This window comes from Stegostoma tigrinum, chromosome 45 (assembly GCF_030684315.1).
Source record: "Stegostoma tigrinum isolate sSteTig4 chromosome 45, sSteTig4.hap1, whole genome shotgun sequence".
Classification (NCBI taxonomy): domain Eukaryota; kingdom Metazoa; phylum Chordata; class Chondrichthyes; order Orectolobiformes; family Stegostomatidae; genus Stegostoma; species Stegostoma tigrinum.
In genome coordinates this window covers 1,053,640-1,070,992 of record NC_081398.1, presented here as the reverse complement: position 1 = coordinate 1,070,992, position 17,353 = coordinate 1,053,640, and the positions used below count along the sequence as shown (strand labels likewise).

Here is a 17,353-nt window from a genome sequence, read left to right as displayed (position 1 = left end):
GAACGCTCGCTGTTTTCTGCCATCCCAGTCACTCGCACCTCTACACCATCTTCACTCACCCCCAGTTCCTCACTGAAATGCCATGTATTAGCCCAGTACCACCCCGCCCCTGCTCCGAACCCAGCCATTACCAATAAGTCACATCCCTCCCTCCCACGTGCCGAGAGTCATTAGCTCAGTAATGGGCACCATGAGGGGGCAGGGCTGTCAGAGCAGAAAAGCGTGTGGCCAAGTGTTTAGACACGTCACCCCCATCAGGGTCAGCGAGCATTGGCATCACAGACTGGCACCTGCTGGAAGCAAACTGCAGCAAGATACAGGAGGGTACAGTGGGCGAAACTACAGTGACTGAGCTAGAGACAGATGGTGTGCACGAGGAAGAGATACTGAGACAGAGAGATGGTTAGAGACAGAGATAGAGTGGGAGGAGAGGGAGAAAGAGAGAGAGGGAGAGAAAGAGAAAGGTGGGGGAGAGAGACAGAGAATGAGAGAGAGAGAGAGATGGGGGAGAGAGAGAGAGTGAGAGATGGGGGAGAGAGAGAGAGAGAGAGAGAGATGGGGAGAGAGAGAGATGGTGAGAGAGAGAGATGGGAGAAGAGACAGCGAGAGAGAGATGGTGAGAGAGAGAGAGAGAGATGGGGAAGAGAGAGAGAGATGGGGGGGAGGAGAAAGAGAGATGGGGGGAAAGAGAGAGAGATGGGGATAAGAGAGAGAGAGATGGGGGGAGGAGAGAGAGAGATGGGGGAAAGAAAGAGAGATGGTGAGGGGGAGAGAGAGATGGGGAAGAGAGAGAGACAGACGGGAGGAAGAGAGAGAGAGGGTGAGAGAGCGAGAGAGAGGGAGGGGTAAGGGAGATAGTTAGCTGGCAGGGGCGTAGCTGGTGAGTGAAAGTGGAGCGAGGCACAGAGCGGGTGTCGGGTGGGAGATTACTGGTTGAGCTGGTTCCCAATGAGGAGGCTGAGGGGGCAATGTGACTTTGTTCACTCACAAACTCTCCAATAACATGATGGTGCCCGAAATCCTGGCGCTCTCTCTCTCTCTCTCTCTCTCTCTCTCTTCCCACTTTGATTCATACTCTTTTTCACCTGCTCACCTTCCATCTCTCTCTCTCTGCTGCCCGCTCCCTTGGTCTCATTCCCTCTCCCCCTCCCTTTCTCTAGCCCCTCATTCTCTCTCCTCTGTCTCTCTCTTTCATTCACCCTGTCACTCATTTGCCCTCCCTCTCTCTCTGCTGCACCCTTCTCTCATTCCCTCTCTCTCCACCTTTCTCTGGTTCACAGAGAGCTCTCGCCCAGACAGCCCCCAAACACAGAGCTTCACAAAGCAACTACAGGCTCAGGGAGGGGAGAGAGGGGCGGATGGGGGAGAGAGAGAGAGAGAGAGAGAAAGAGGGGAGAGTCAGAGAGGGAGAGTGAGCAAGACGGGGCAGGCAACGAGGGAGCAGAAGGGATAGTGAGAGAGTGGAAGAGAGGAAGATAGAGAAGAGATGAAATGCAGAGAGATGAGTTGCAGGAATGGGAAGAGAAAGACACACAAAGGAGAGGGAGAAAGAGAGATGAAGCAAAAAGGAGGGGAAGAGAAACAGAAAGGGAGTGATATGGAGAGGAGGAAAGATGGAGGAGGGCAGGGTGATAGAGAGTGGGTGACACATTGATGCTTCAGATAGAAACAGAGCAAGGAGTGGGGGTGGGGGGCTGTGCGTCTCCTTGGGGTCACGGGAGCAATGTCTACCCAACGCCCAATCCCATTAATCCTCAGACCATGAGGTCATTGCCAGTTCCCTGACTGTGGGATCTTGCTGTGTAGAGGTTGGCTGCTGGAGCCCCCACACTGCAGCAATGACAACCCATTCCACTCACTGTGGAAAACAGTGAGGAGGTGAGGGTCACTATACAAACGCACGAGGGACGCTGAGTGGATCCGAGTAGATCCAGAGGCCGGATCTCTCTCTCTCTGTCCCCCATTTAGGGACAATGCCATGGACAGTTACAGGGTCCCACTGACAGTCAGCAGGCCCAGAGCAAGGGGTTTACGCTGAAAAACATCTCTTCATCCACATCAATCAAACGCAGAAAGGGCAAGTGAGACTCAGGACAGCACTCTCAACACCTCGGTCCCACAATTCCGGACCCCCAGCAGCCCCTCACTCACTCTGCGAATTCCCCTTCCTCTCTCACTCTGCACTCACCCAGCCACACTCACTCTCAGGCCAACATTACACCATCACTGCACTGTCGGAGGGTCAGTGCTGAGGGAGTGGGCACTGTCAGAGGGTCAGTGCTGAGGGAGCGGGCACTGTCGGAGGGTCAGTGCTGAGGGAGCAGACACTGTCAGAGGGTCAGTGCTGAGGGAGCGGGCACTGTCGGAGGGTCAGTGCTGAGGGAGCAGACACTGTCAGAGGGTCAGTGCTGAGGGAGCGGGCACTGTCAGAGGGTCAGCGCTGAGGGAGCGGGCACTGTCAGAGGGTCAGCGCTGAGGGAGCAGGCACTGTCGGAGGGTCAGTGCTGAGGGAGTGGGCACTGTCGGAGGGTCAGTGCTGAGGGAGTGCCGCACTGTGGGTGGGTCAGTGCTGAGGGAGCGGGCACTGTCGGAGGGTCAGTGCTGAGGGAGCGGGCACTGTCAGAGGGTCAGTGCTGAGGGAGCGGGCACTGTGGGAGGGTCAGCGCTGAGAGAGCGGGCACTGTGGGAGGGTCAGCGCTGAGAGAGCGGGCACTGTCAGAGGGTCAGCGCTGAGGGAGCAGGCACTGTCAGAGGGTCAGTGCTGAGGGAGCGGGCACTGTTGGAGGGTCAGTGCTGAGGGAGTGACTGTGTGATGATGTCCAGATACAGCAATGTACCTGCAAAGAGACTATCAGAAAGAGACAGAGTCAGAGTTAGAGAGAGAGAGAGAGAGAGAGAGAGAGAGAGAGAGAGAGAGAGAGAGAGGGGGGGATTCAGAAACAGATGGAGAATAAGACACAGAGAGACAGGAAGAGAGACAGCCAGTCAGCGAGGAAGCTGTTATAGAGATTGGGTTCTATCAGAGACAGTGAGAGATGCCGGGGAGAGAGAGACGGGGGAGAGAGATGTAGGGGAGAGAGAGATATGGGGTCAGGGAGGGTGGGGGGTTAGGCAGAGAGAGAATGAGAAAAAGAGAGAGAGAGGCATAAAGCAATCAAGTGAAATCGAGAGTGAGAGATGGAGAGAATGCATGTGAGTGAGAAAAACAAAGTGAGAGTGAGAGAGAGTGACAGGGAAATGGTGAGCAGGAAGAGGGTGGTCCGGATCAGTACAGTGTGTGTTTTTCCGAGGGAATGGCATGTAATAAAGACTGTCAGGGCAGAGGTGCGAGTCGGTGACTGTCAACACAGTGTGGCTGTGGTCAGTTCCTGATGACACTATGAAGCTCGGGAAAATTCACTTTAACGGGTATCAGACAATCGCTCTCTCCTCCCCCAGGATTCGGTGGAATTCGAGCAAAAGCACTGGGGAGAAATCAGGCAGCTTTCTGCACGAGAGCACAGAGTGCAGGGCACTGCTCCAGATCAGTAACTGGTATTCCCGAATCCAATACTATACCAACGGAACACCCAGGCAGCAGCTGGGAGCCGGGGGAACACGGGGAAAGGGTAGAGAGGCAGGAAACCAGTCGGTCAGAAACACTCCAAAACCCAGGAAAAGGCTCTGTCACAGGGTCAGTGCTGAGGGAGCGGGCACTGTCGAAGGGTCAGTGCTGAGGGAGACGGGACTGTCGGAGGGTCAGTGCTGAGGGAGCGGGCATTGTCGAAGGGTCAGTGCTGAGGGAGCGGGCACTGTCAGAGGGTCAGTGCTGAGGGAGCGGGCACTGTCGAAGGGTCAGTGCTGAGGGAGCGGGCACTGTCGGAGGGTCAGTGCTGAGGGAGCGGGCATTGTCGGAGGGTCAGTGCTGAGGGAGTGGGGCACTGTCGGAGAGTCAGTGCTGAGGGAGCGGGGCACTGTCGGAGAGTCAGTGCTGAGGGAGCGCCGCACTGTCGGAGGGTCAGTGCTGAGGGAGCGGGCACTGTCGGAGAGTCAGTGCTGAGGGAACGCCGCACTGTTGGAGGGTCAGTGCTGAGGGAGCGCCGCACTGTCGGAGGGTCAGTGCTGAGGGAGAGGGCACTGTCGGAGGGTCAGTGCTGAGGGAGCGGGCATTGTCGGAGGGTCAGTGCTGAGGGAGTGGGCACTGTCAGAGGGTCAGTGCTGAGGGAGCGCCGCACTGTCGGAGGGTCAGTGCTGAGAGAGTGGGCACTGTCGGAGGGTCAGTGCTGAGGGAGCGCCGCACTGTCGAAGGGTCAGCGCTGAGGGAGTGTCACACTGTCAGAGGGTCAGTGCTGAGGGAGTGCTGCACTGTCGGAGGGTCAGTGCTGAGGAGTCAGGATGGGGAGGGGCTCGGAGGGGAACGTGCAGGGGGGTGGTGTTCTCATGTACCTGCTGCCCCTTGTCCTTCTGGATGGAAGTGGGTCGTGGGTTTGGAAGGTGCTGCCTGAGGGTCTTTGGTGAATTTCTGCAGAGCATCTTGTAGATGGTACACACTGCTGCGACTGAGCGTCAGTGGGGGGGAGGGAGTGGGGTGTTTGTGGATGTGGTACCAATCGAGCGGGGGCTGCTTTGTCCTGGATGGTGTCGAGCTTCCTGAGTGTTGTTGGGGCTGACCCCATCCAGGGGCAAGTGGGGAGTATTCCCTCACCCTCCTGCCTTGTGCCTTGTGGATGGTGGGACAGGCTTTGGGGGGGGAGTCAGGAGAGGAGTTACTCGCTGCAGGATTCCCAGCCTCTGACCTGCTCTTGTAGCTGCTGTGTTTATGTGGTGAGTCCAGTTGAGTTTCTGGTCAATGGTAACCCCCAGGATGTTGATGGTGGGGGGGGGTTCAGTGATGGTAACACCATTGAATGTCAAGGGGCAGTGGTCAGATTGTCTCTTATTGGTGATGGTTACAGCCTGGGATTTAACGGAGTGAGATCTTTGGGACAACCGTAGCGAATATTCGCCGAGCCTAATATTGAGTAGGTGACCCAGCTATTTCTGTTCTGTGTTGGGGGACGGGTGGTTACATAAATTCTTCATTCCCCTGTTGTTGAGATGTAACCCTCCCTGACCATGTCCCAAGAGGCCCCAGCATGAGATGTTAATGGTGCGAAATGTTGGAGCGCGCTCATACAAGCCTCTCCCAATCAAACAATGCTGCTAGCTCAGCTCCGATTCTACCTCCAACACTCCCCACAACCCCACAGCGGTTTAAGTAGAGAGCTCACCACCATCTTCTACCAACAATACTGCATACAATCCCGGTCTCCCTGCTACAGGAAGGATGTTGTGAAACTGGAAAGGGTTTAGAAAAGATTTACAAGGATGGTGCCGGGGTTGGAGGGCTTGAGCTACAGGGCGAGGCTGGATAGGCTGGGGCTATTTTCCCTGGAGTGTCGGAGGCTGAGGGGGACCTTATAGAGGTTTATAACATCATGAGGGGCATGGATAGGGTGAATAGACAGGGTCTTTTCCCCAGGGTGGGGGGAGTCCAAAACTAGAGGGGCATAGGTTTAAGGGAGAGGGGAAAGATTTAAAAGGGACCTGAGGGGTAACTTTTTCACACAGAAGGTGGTGCGTGTATGGAATGAGCTGCCAGAGGAAGTGGTGGAGGCTGGCACAGTTACAGCATTTAAAAGGCACCTGGATGGGGACATGAACAGGAAGGGTTTAGATGCTGAAAACTGGGAGTAGGTTTATTTCGGATATCTGGTCACATGGACAAGGTGATGGCTCTAAATAATGGCCCAGTCAGCGGTGCACCCATCACAATTGCTCATTCTCAGAGAGACAACAAGGTAACACCAGGACATGGGGCAGTCTAACTGTGGGCATGTCAACGTTACTCTCAAACCAGACAGTTCAGTCGGCAACTCTCCTGGTCATTTAACATGGCAGTAACATAATTAAACACCAGGCCCAGCCTCAAATTAACTCAGAAATTTCCCATGAGTCTGACTAATTAGGCATTAATAAACTTCCAGATATCTGTCTCAATAAGATCCTGACACTCTGTGGTTTACACCAACATGTTAACATATGAAAAAAAATTGTAACGCAACAGTAAGCAATGCGTTTATCAAAGAAATCAATTTCAATGGCTCTCCGAAACAGGGAGGGAGAGAGACAGAGAAAGAGAGAGACAGAGTGGGGTTTAGGGACGGGGGCTCCAGATCTGAGGGACCAGGCAGCTGAATGCACGGGCCCCTGTGGAGGAACAATGGGAATCGGGGGATGGTCAAGGGGCTGGAATTGGAGAGGATGACAGAGATAGGGAGAGGGTGTAGGGGGATGGAGGGGGTTACAGAGATAGGGAGGGGGTGTAGGGGCTGGAGGGGGTGACAGAAATAGGGAGGGGGTGTAGGGGCTGGAGGGTGTGACAGAGATAGGGAGGGGGTGTGGAGGCTGGAGGGGGTTACAGAGATAGGGAGGGGGTGTAGGGGCTGGAGGGGGTGACAGAGATAGGGAGGGGGTGTAGGGAGAGGGAGGGGGTGACAGAGATAGGGAGGGGGTGTAGGGGGAGGGAGGGTGTGACAGAGATAGGGAGGGGGTTGAATCTCACATGACGATGTCGACATGTCTGTTTTAGTGAAGAAACTGGAAGCAGGCTGTGACATTGAGCTCAGGCTCATCACTGGGTTTGTCGATGAGCTGATCATGAGAATCATCAGGCCCGACAGTGTGTAAACAGACCATTCAAACCATTGATTCCACACTGGCCCCAAAACAGCATCCCACCCAGACCCACCTCCACTTGCCTATTTCTGTAACCCTGTAGTGACTGCAGTTAACGTACACATCCCTGGGCACTACGGGACAATTTAGCACGGCCAATCCACCCTAACCCGCACATCCCTGGGCACTATGGGACAATTTAGCACGGCCAACCCACCCTAACCCGCACATCCCTGGGCACTACGGGACAATTTAGCACAGCCAATCCACCCTAACCCGCACATCCCTGGGCACTACGGGACAATTTAGCACGGCCAACCCACCCTAACCCGCACATCCCTGGGCACTACGGGACAATTTAGCACGGCCAATCCACCCTAACCCGCACATCCCTGGGCACTACGGGACAATTTAGCACGGCCAACCCACCCTAACCCGCACATCCCTGGGCACTACGGGACAATTTAGCACGGCCAATCCACCCTAACCCGCACATCCCTGGGCACTATGGGACAATTTAGCACGGCCAACCCGCCCTAACCCGCACATCTCTGGACTGTGGGCAGAGACCGGAACACCCAGAGGAAACCCACGCAGACACGGGGAGAATGTGTAAACTCCACACAGACAGTCGCCCGAGGGTGGGATCGAACCAGGGTCCCTGGCGCTGTGAGAAACGTTAGCAAGAACTGTTTGCAACTATTCATCCTGCTCTAACTTTGCACAAGATTGAAGCGAATATCAGTTGGGAGCTGACTCTCAGTGAAGCGTCACCTGAGGAATGGGCTGTCCTTTCAGAATGAAACCTCTCCTGGTCAAATAGTCTAATCATGTGAGATGGGTTTGTTTTAAACAAAGAAATAGAGCAAAATGCTCACTCACAGCTTCATTGGGTCCTGGGCTGCTGCCTGGTAAAGACAGGGAGGGCACGGGAAGGGCAGGAGAGGAGATGGTCAGGCCAGGGTCGGGGCAGTGTCAGGGCAGGGTAAGGGCAGGAGAGGAGACAGTCAGGGGTAGGGGTGGGGTGTAGGTAGGGGTGTAGGTAGGGGTGGGGGTAGGGGTGGGTGTAGGGGTAGAGGTGGGGGTAGGGTGGGGGTGAGGGTAGGGGTGTAGGGGGATGGGTGGAGGGTTAATGGTAGGGGGAGGGATGGGGGTGTGTGTGGGGGGATGGGTGGGGGGGTAATGGTAGGGGGAGGGATGGGGGTGGGTGTCGGGGGATGGGTAATGGTAGGGGGAGGGATGGGGGTGGGTGTCGGGGGATGGGTAATGGTAGGGGGAGGGATGGGGGTGGGTGTCGGGGGATGGGTAATGGTAGGGGGAGGGATGGGGGTGGGTGTCGGGGGATCGGTGGGGGGTAATGGTAGGGGGAGGGATGGGGGTGGGTGTGGGGGGATGGGTGGGGGGGTGATGGTAGGGGGAGGGATGGGGGTGTGTGTGGGGGGATGGGTGGAGGGGTAATGGTAGGGGGAGGGATGGGGGTGGGTGTCGGGGGATGGGTGGGGGGTAATGGTAGGGGGAGGGATGGGGGTGGCAGTAGGCCTAGAGGTAGGGGGATGGGTGGGGTAGGGGTAAGGTAGGGGGAAGGGTAGGAGAGGGGTGGGATGAGAGGAAGAATGTTCCCAACATCAACCCTCACCCCGCGACTCAGTCCCACTCCCTCTCCCCAGTGATTCACACCCTCACTCCCCACTGTGGCCCTCCCTGACCCACCCTCAATCCCTGAGTGAGCCTCTCCCTCTCAGGCACCCCATTCCTTCCAGACTGACCACAGCACCCCCACCACCCCACCCCTGCGCTGGGCACAGCCCACTGTCACTGCCCGCTCCATCATCCTCCGGGCAGTGACCCTACCCACTGGGCACTGATCCCCATGCCTCCCGGGGCACTTCCCGGTCAGCGTTCGCTTCTCCACCCACCGGGCGCAAGCCAGCCGCCCCGCTCCCCACTGGGCTGTGCCCCCACAATCCGGCTCGCACACCCCTGCCCCCTGCCCCCTGCCCCTCCCGCGGGCACTCACTGATAATGTAGTAGTTGCGATGGGGCTTGAACTCCAGGCCCCAGAGGTTGGGGCTGAACTGCTGGAATTTGATGGTGAATCGAGTGACCTGGTCGGGTTTGTCGCAGGTTAACAGCACCGTCGGGCTCATCACCGTGTCACAGCGCGCTGCCTGCTCCTCGCTCACCAGGTACAGCCGATAGTACTCGTATTCCTCGGTAGAGAACAAGCCGCGAGGAATGGACTGTGGGCAAATCAGGTCAATCCGATCTCCAATCTGAGGGTACAGCACATACCCCTCAGCGTCGAGAAACCTGCCGGGGGGGGGGGGAGAGAGACAGAGACAAAGAGAGAAGAAGAGAGTCAGATAGGGAGGGGGAGACAGAGAAAGGGAAGGAAGGAGGGAAAGAGAGTGAGCGAGAGAGAGAGAAAGAGATTTATCTCCATTCCCAGACCACGGTGAGGACAAACCTTCGCACAATCAACCCTCCATTACCCTCCCGATCTCTCAATGCTATTCCCACATCAACTCAGAAAGAGGCAGGGACCTCAAATCCCACTGATATGCTGAGGGAGGGGGCACTGTCGGAGGGTCAGTGCTGAGGGAGGGGGCACTGTCGGAGGGTCAGTGCTGAGGGAGGGGGCACGGTCGGAGGGTCAGTGCTGAGGGAGCGGGCACTGTTGGAGGGTCAGTGCTGAGGGAGGGGGCACGGTCGGAGGGTCAGTGCTGAGGGAGGGGGCACTGTCGGAGGGTCAGTGCTGAGGGAGGGGGCACGGTTGGAGGGTCAGTGCTGAGGGAGCGGGCACTGTCAGAGGGTCAGTGCTGAGGGAGTGGGCACTGAATGGCTTACTGTGATGATTTCTAAGGGCAGTTTTGAGACTGTGGGTCCGGAGTCACATGGAGGCGCAGACTGGATAAGGATGGCCAAGCGCGCTCCCTTAAAGGGAATCTGATCGCTTTGCTATGATCATTGATGATGGTCACTGCTCTTGTCAGCACCTTCCAATCCCAGAGCGCCATTCAATCCTGATAGGGCTGTGAGGTAAGGCTGGACCCTGTGCTCCCAGTGACAACACCAGAGCAATCCCATGAGGCTTCCCTTGGGGTCCTGAGGTCAATGCCGCAGCTCTGTGTTGCAGGTTGTGGGATCTTGCTGTGCGTTGCCCCTGCTCTCCCTCGATTGCGACATTTCCCCTCTCACATTGGCTGAGGGGTGACATCGCCAGGACGGTGGGAGGCGCTACAGTAATGCAAGTCGTGCCAGCGCCTGTAGACTGGGTGTGTGTCTGAAGAGAGGGCCCCCACATCCGGCTGTTATTGTGGACCTATCCCATACTATCGATTGTACAGATGTCTCAGGTCGGAATGGCCAGACAAAGGCAGGATGTGATGTTGGGCTGTAGTCCCAGAGAGAGACAGCCCTCCGCCCTGAGACAGCAACTGAATCACAAGGATCGGAATGTCGATCCCAGGGAACTGGCCCAGGATTGGCCTGGGAGAAGCAGGATGATCTCAGCGGGACCCCCTGCCCAAACCCCCGTTAGGAGAGTATTCCCAGCTCAATCCCAGCCCGACACCTCCCACCAAGTCCTCGGGAACGCAGGAACGTTGCCTCCATTCATCGTCTATTCCCACCCCCCACCCTCCGTTTTAATCCACAGCTGCACCAGGTTTAGGTCGCTGAAAGACAGAGGGGCAGAGAATCATTGACATTCAGCGCTCAAGCAGGCCATTCCGCGCACCCCCCCCCCCCCACCAACTCACCATACTGGTGGCTGCTCAGATCATCCTCGGCTCCACTCTCCTGCCTTCTCCCCTCAATTTCCCCTGCCCTCATTAAACACCGCGCTCTCTCAGCCTTAATAGCCCTTTGGGGCAAAGAATTCCACAGGTTCACTCCCTTTGGAGAAAAGGAATTCCTCCCTATCATCTCTGTCTTCAATGGGTGACCCCTTTACACACACTCAGCAACACAGATCAACAGCACCTCCTTCAGCCCCGTCAAAACTGCACCAGCGTATGATGTCTTTCTAAATTTTAAAACATTTTTAAGGAAGATTTACCAGGATGTTGCCTGGCACAGAGGGCATGAGCTATGAGGAGTGGTTGGAGAAACTTGGGTTGTTCTAACTGGAACGACAGAGGTTGAGGGCGACCTGAGAGAGGTCTACGAGATTATGAAGGGTATGGACAGAGTGGACGGTCAGATCTTTATTCCCGGGGTGGAAGAGCCCATTACCAGGGGCCATGGATTTAAGGTGGTGTACGAGGCAAGTTTTTTTAACACAGAGGGTGGTGGGTGCCTGGAACTCGCTGCCGGGGGAAGGTAGTGGAGGGAGATCTATACTGGATGTGAGTTTGCTCGCTGAGCTGGAAGGTTAGTTTTCAGACGTTTCAACACCATTCTAGGTAACATCAGTGAGCCTCCGACGAAGGATTCGATGATGTTACCTAGAATGGTGTCGAAACGTCTGAAAACTAACCTTCCAGCTCAGCGAGCAAAATGATGTTACCTAGAATGGTGTCGAAACGTCTGAAAACTAACCTTCCAGCTCAGCGAGCAAACTCACATCCAGAACCTCAACCTGAGCTACAAATCTTCTCAAAATCTATACTTGACAAATATATCAACAGGATGGGAGCGGAGGGATACGGTCCCTGGAAGGTTAGGGGGTTTTAATTGCGATGGGCAGCACGTTGGAGCGGGCTTGGAGGGCCGAATGGCCTGTGTCTGTGCTTTAATTTCCTTTGTTTTTTGTTTTAAATTAGAACCATTTGCCTCTAGGCTGCCCATCTCCCTCTATGCCCTGCCTGTGCCTATATCTGTCAAAAAATGCCTGTGAAATGCCGTTGTTGCATCCCTCATCTCCGGCAGTGCATTCCAGGCCCTTCCTGTTAAAAACTCTGTTTCTCACAAACCCTTTAAACTTTTACCGTATAACCTATATCCTTTGTGTTTGCCCTGTCCCTCCTCACTGCACACACCAGCACCCTCCAAAAAAACCAGGCAGAGGGTGACAACTCCCCTCCCAGTAACAAGAGCAGAAGTTGCTGGAAAAGCTCAGCAGGTCTGTGAAGAGAAATCAAAGTTAACGTTTAGGGGTCCGGTGACCCTTCCTCAGGACATCCCGGTGAAACCATTTCTGTGCCCCCCGCCCCCCAAAGCCACCACCTTCCTGCGATCGCACGGCACCAGGAACAGCCCGAGACATTCCGAACGTGGCTGAACTAAAGTTCCGGACATCTGCTCACTTATCGAGGTTTGTCGGCCGATACCATCTGTCCCTCTCTCTCTTCTTTCCCTGTCTCTGTCCCTCTCTCTCTCTCTCTCCCCCTCTCTGTCAGTCCCCGTCTCTCTCCCTCTCTGTCTCTGTCCCTCTCTCTTTCTCTCTGTCCCTGTCTCGCTCCCTCTCTCCCTGTCCCTGTCTCTCTCCCTGTCTCTGTTCCCATCTCTCTCCATCTCTGTCCCTCTCTCTCTCATCTCTCTCCGTCTCTGTCCCTCTCTTTCTATCTCTGTCCCTCTCTCTCTCTTTTTCTCTATCTCTCAGCTGGTGGGCCATCTAACCACTCTTGAAGGGCAAACCCTCATTGGCAGCACAGATCCATCGAACCGTGGGGCTTAGGGGGTTGGGGGGGATCGTTCCAAATTGGATCAGATTTCTCCTTAAGATCCTACCTTCCGAGTAGATCGGCCAATGGGCTGCGGATTCCACTGAGAACCAATGGGGCGAGGTGACGGTTGGAGGATGAGGGAGACAGGATTTTTAGGGGGAGGGGGAGTGGGGTAGGGGTGGTGTTGGGATGAGGACAGGGTGACAACTCCCCTCCCACACCCTCTCCCATCTCCTCCCCCCCATCTCTGTTAAAAACCCAAGCTCCTACTGGCCTGAGTGTAGGTCACTTTGGGAAAGGTCTTGGGTTTCGGGGGCGGGGGGGGGGGAGGTGGTTTACAAAAGAAAAAGGCCAGGAGAGTGGATTTGACCTTGATCAGGTCATTTGCCATCCCCGGGGAGCTGTGGGGTGGACTCAATGGGCCGAACAGCCTCCTTATACTCCGATATACAGGCCCATGATGTCAAAGATGCTACGTAAATGCACACTGTTATCAACTGGCCAGCCATTTGGATGCAAGGGAGTGGTGCTGACTTCCATCAACATTCCTGGACGCTCACAGGCCGTTCCTGCACCCCAGGGTCCGAACAAAACTGACAAAAACGTCCCCAGAATCCTCCACACTGAGAATGACCGAGTTTGGGGCCTGGTCTCGAGCGAAGCCAAACTCCCAGCTTGGCCTCCAACAGGGAATCTCCTGAAAACTGGGATTTGGACAGGATTCAGGAACCGCCATCCAGCACACTCCTGCAGGATTCCCAGTGTGATCGGGCCGGTCCCCAGGGATCCCATCAAACAGCCAAATGCATCTGGTATTTGTTTTCGTTCCACATCGAAACGACAGCCTGCTTCCTCTCTGGCTTGGCCCTCGCCCAGGCCTCATGACTCAACGCCCGACAAAAACTCATCGGCCCGCCACCCCCAGCCACGGCCCCGTGCACATCCGTGTGTCAGAACAGTCCAAAATCCAAGAGAGAGGAGGCCATTCAGCTCCATACTAGTCCTCAGGGAGAGCGCAGTAGGTCAGTATCTGAGGCTCACGTCCCGGCCTTGTTAGTCTGTGACCAACAGCCTGCCCTGTCCAATAACCTGACCCGGGGCGGGGGGGTGGGGGGGGGGGGGGTGGGGGGACCGGTTCAAATTTCCACACCCCCTCAGGTCAGGCAGACATCCACCCCTCACCCCCGGCAGAGCCCACAGTGTGAAGGGCATTCTGCCCTTCTTTACTAGCCCCACTCCCCCCCGCCGACTCCCAAACAAAACCCCATTCCCTCACCCCCAGCGGACTGGCAATGCTAAGGGTTCCAGTCTCCTGGGGAAGAGTGAATTGTAGGGGAGGGGGACAGAGAGGCACAACAGGCGCAAGGGAAGGAAGGGACGGACTCGGACGTTGGGTGGGTCACAGGGATTTCGAAGGCTCTTTAATGCTTGCAGGCAGTTCCTGGACTGACCCTTCCATATCTGGGTTTTACGTCCGGGCTCTCTCTCGCTATCTCTCTGTAACCCCCTCTCTGTCTCTGTCCCCCTCTCTCCGTCTCTGTCCCTCTCTCTCTGTGTCCCTGTCCCTCTCTCTATCCCTCTCTGCCTCTGTCTCTCCCACTCTCTCCCTCTTTGTACCTCTCCCTCTCTGTCTCTGTCCCCCTCTCTCCGTCTCTGTCCACCTATTTCTCCGTCCCTGTCCCTCTCTCTTGATCTCTCTCTCTGTCCCTCTCTCTCTGTCCCTATACGGTTACACAGCGAGTGACCCCTCCCTATCGCTGTAACCTCCTCCAGCCCCTACACCCCCTCCCTATCTCTGTAACCGTCTCCAATTCCAGCCCCTTGACCATCCCCCATTCCCATCACTCCCGCAATGGGCGACGTGCCTGCAGCTGCCTGGGCCCCTAGCTGTGGAAGCCCCTTCCCTAAAGCCCATCTCCATCTCTCTCTGTTTCAGACAATACTCAGATGACCCTGAGACCATATCTTTGACCGAGAATTGGGTCTTGGGGCTGACATTTTCCCATAGCGCCTCTCTCAGGGTCTGACTGACATGAGGAGTACGGCTGAACGTCACCACTGAGGACGACCAGGCCCTAGAATTTAATAGAAACATGAACAGCTTTCCAACTCGATATTTCACTTTGTTTCTATCGCAGGAAAGGGAAGAGACTGGATGACATGACTATCTCCTCGCTAATCAGGCAGGCGAATCACGTACAACATCCACCAATGGATGAGGTATGAGGCCTTTCAGCCCATCTTTGTTCTCCTAGCCCAGTACAAGCTCCAATGCTTGCTCTGCTCGCCTGAGTCCTTAAGGAACTGAGGTCACAGGCAAGGCTGGCGAGGCATTAAAGTGGTGTCGGAGGGTCAGTGCTGAGGGAGCGGGCACTGTCGGAGGGTCAGTGCTGAGGGAGCGGGCACTGTCGGAGGGTCAGTGCTGAGGGAGCGGGCACTGTCGGAGGGTCGGTGCTGAGGGAGCGGGCACTGTCGGAGGGTCGGTGCTGAGGGAGCGGGCACTGTCGGAGGGTCTATCTCCAGGCTAATGTGGATTATCTGGCCCCGAACTTTGGGATCTTGCTGTGCATAACTGGCAACCTTTCCTGCAGGCTCTCTGTGAGGTGCATAGTATTGGGTGGGAGGAATTCCTGAACCTTCAGGATGTTGGAATGTCAGATGTGTGTTGGATTCCTGCTGATGAACTGCAGTCCGGGTGCAGGGGGTCAGTCCGGAATGTTGCCTCCTGGCGCATTTGGAAAGGGGACTTACGTAACTCACCAGTGGGTCAGGGACCACACCCTGCGTTGCCCTCGTAAGCGTCAATCTTACTGAGTCCTGGAAAACACAAAATTACCAGTGCTCTCCAAACACCGCTGGGTGTCGGAGTAGGAACAGGCCATTCAGCCCGCGAGTCTGCTCTGCTGTTCGTAATTAACCAGCTCAGTGAGAGGCCATTCTACACCTGTACTCACCCCTCTGAAGGGTCTTTCTCATTTGCCCTCACAGCCCCTTCAGTCCTTGTGTTTGCCCCACATTTTCCCAACAGCCTTCAGAACCTGCCCCTGCAGTTTGTTCTGTCAAACGGATCATAATTCTCCCCCCTCCCCCCTCCCCACCAACCGTGTCCCCCGGCCCCGTCACTGGGAACAGTTACAGAGAGTTGTGAACGCAGCCCAGTCCCTCACACAATCCAACCATCCATCCATTGACTCCATCTACACTTCTGTCTGCTTCGGGAAGGCAAAGACCCCACCCCCACCCACGCTTATAATCTCAGGCAGAAGCCACAAGAGTTTTGAAAACATGTTTGAAAACAGATTCAAGAACAGCTTCTTCCCTGCTGTTACCAGACTTATGAATGGGTCTCCCATATTTGCGTTGATCTTTCTCTGTGCCCTGTATGTAACACCACGTTCTGCATTCTGTACTATTACCTTGATCTGCTTATGTAAGCTATGATTTGTCAGGTTAGCATGCAACACTTTTCTTCCGCATTTTGGTACATGTGACAATAACAAATCCACCTCGAGATCTGTATCACAGATAGACAGTGTCACTAAGGAGAGATTTAGCGCAGCTGCCTTCATTGCTCAGACCGCTGAGTTGGGACGTCATGTTGAGGTTATACAGGATGTTGGTGAGCGCTGTGTCCCATTCTGGTCACCCACTAATAGGAAGGATATTAGAGGATTCAGAAAAGATTTACGAGGATGGTGCCGGGGTTGGAGGGCTTGAGCTACAGGGAGAGACTGGGGCTATTTTCCCTGGAGCGTCGGAGGCTGAGGGGGACCTTCTAGAGGTTTATAAAACCATGAGGGGCATGGATTGGGTGAATAGACAGGGTCTTTTCCCCAGGGTCCGGGGGGTGTCCAAAGCTAGAGGGGCATAGGTTTAAGGTGAGAGGGGAAAGATTTAAAAGGGACCTGAGGGGTAACTTTTTCACACAGAGGGTGGTGTGTGTATGGAATGAGCTGCCAGAGGAAGTGGTGGGGCTGGTACAGTTACAGCATTTAAAAGGCATCTGGATGGGGACATGGATAGGAAGGGATTAGAGGGATTTGTGCCAGATGCTGGCAAATAGAACTGGATTAATTTCGGATATCTGGTCAGCACGGAGGAGTTGGGCTGAAGGGTCTTTTGCAGTGCTAAATCAAACCAAAAGAGGAAAATCCAACCCCTCATGGTGTACAAATGCTACAATTCAATTTTCCCTTCGCATTCAATGCTTCAAAAGGAACTATTTCTGACTCCCCAGCTTACCCACCCATCCCTCCATCCGAGATAACGCAGTGTGGAGCTGGAGGAACACGGCAGGCCCAGCAGCATCAGAGGAGCAGGAAAGCTGACGTTTCGGGTCTACACCCTTTTTCAGAAATAGGGGGAGGGGAAAGGGGGTTCTGAAATAAATAGGGAGAGAGGGGGAGGTGGATTGAAGATGGACAGAGGGGAAGCTATGTGGAGTGGAGACAGACAAGTGAAAGGGACGGGGATGGAGAGGTAGGGAGGGGATAGGTCAGTCCAGGGAAGACGGACAGGTCAAGGAGGTGGGATGAGGTTAGTAGGTAGGAAATGGAGGTGCGGCTTGGGGTGGGAGGAAGGGATGGGTGAGAGGATGAACAGGTTAGGGAGGCAGAGACAGGTTGGGATGGTTTTGGGATGCAGTGGGTGGAGGGGATGAGCTGGGCTGGTTTTGGGATGCGGTGGGGCGAGGGGACAAACTGGGCTGGTTTTGGGATGCAGTTGGGGGAGGGGATGAGCTGAGCTGGTTTTGGGATGCAGTGGGGGGAGGGGACGAACTGGGCTGGTTTAGGGATGCAGTGGGGGGAGGGGATGAGCTGGGCTGGTTTTGGGATGCGGTGGGGGAAGGGGAGATTTTGAAGCTGGTGAAGTCCACATTGATACCATTAGGCTGCAGGGTTCCCAAGCGGAATATGAGTTGCTGTTCCTGCAACCTTCGGGTGGCATCATTGTGGCAGTGCAGGAGGCCCATGATGGACATGTCGTCTAAGGAATGGGAGGGGGAGTGGAAATGGTTTGCGACTGGGAGGTGCAGTTGTTTATTGCGA

General features: G+C 55.4%; 1 pseudogene; it reads right to left on the bottom strand.

Moving 5' to 3' along the window:
• Positions 1–17,353, bottom strand: part of LOC125448643 (ephrin-B2-like) — a 72,694-nt pseudogene that overhangs the window by 23,916 nt on the left and 31,425 nt on the right.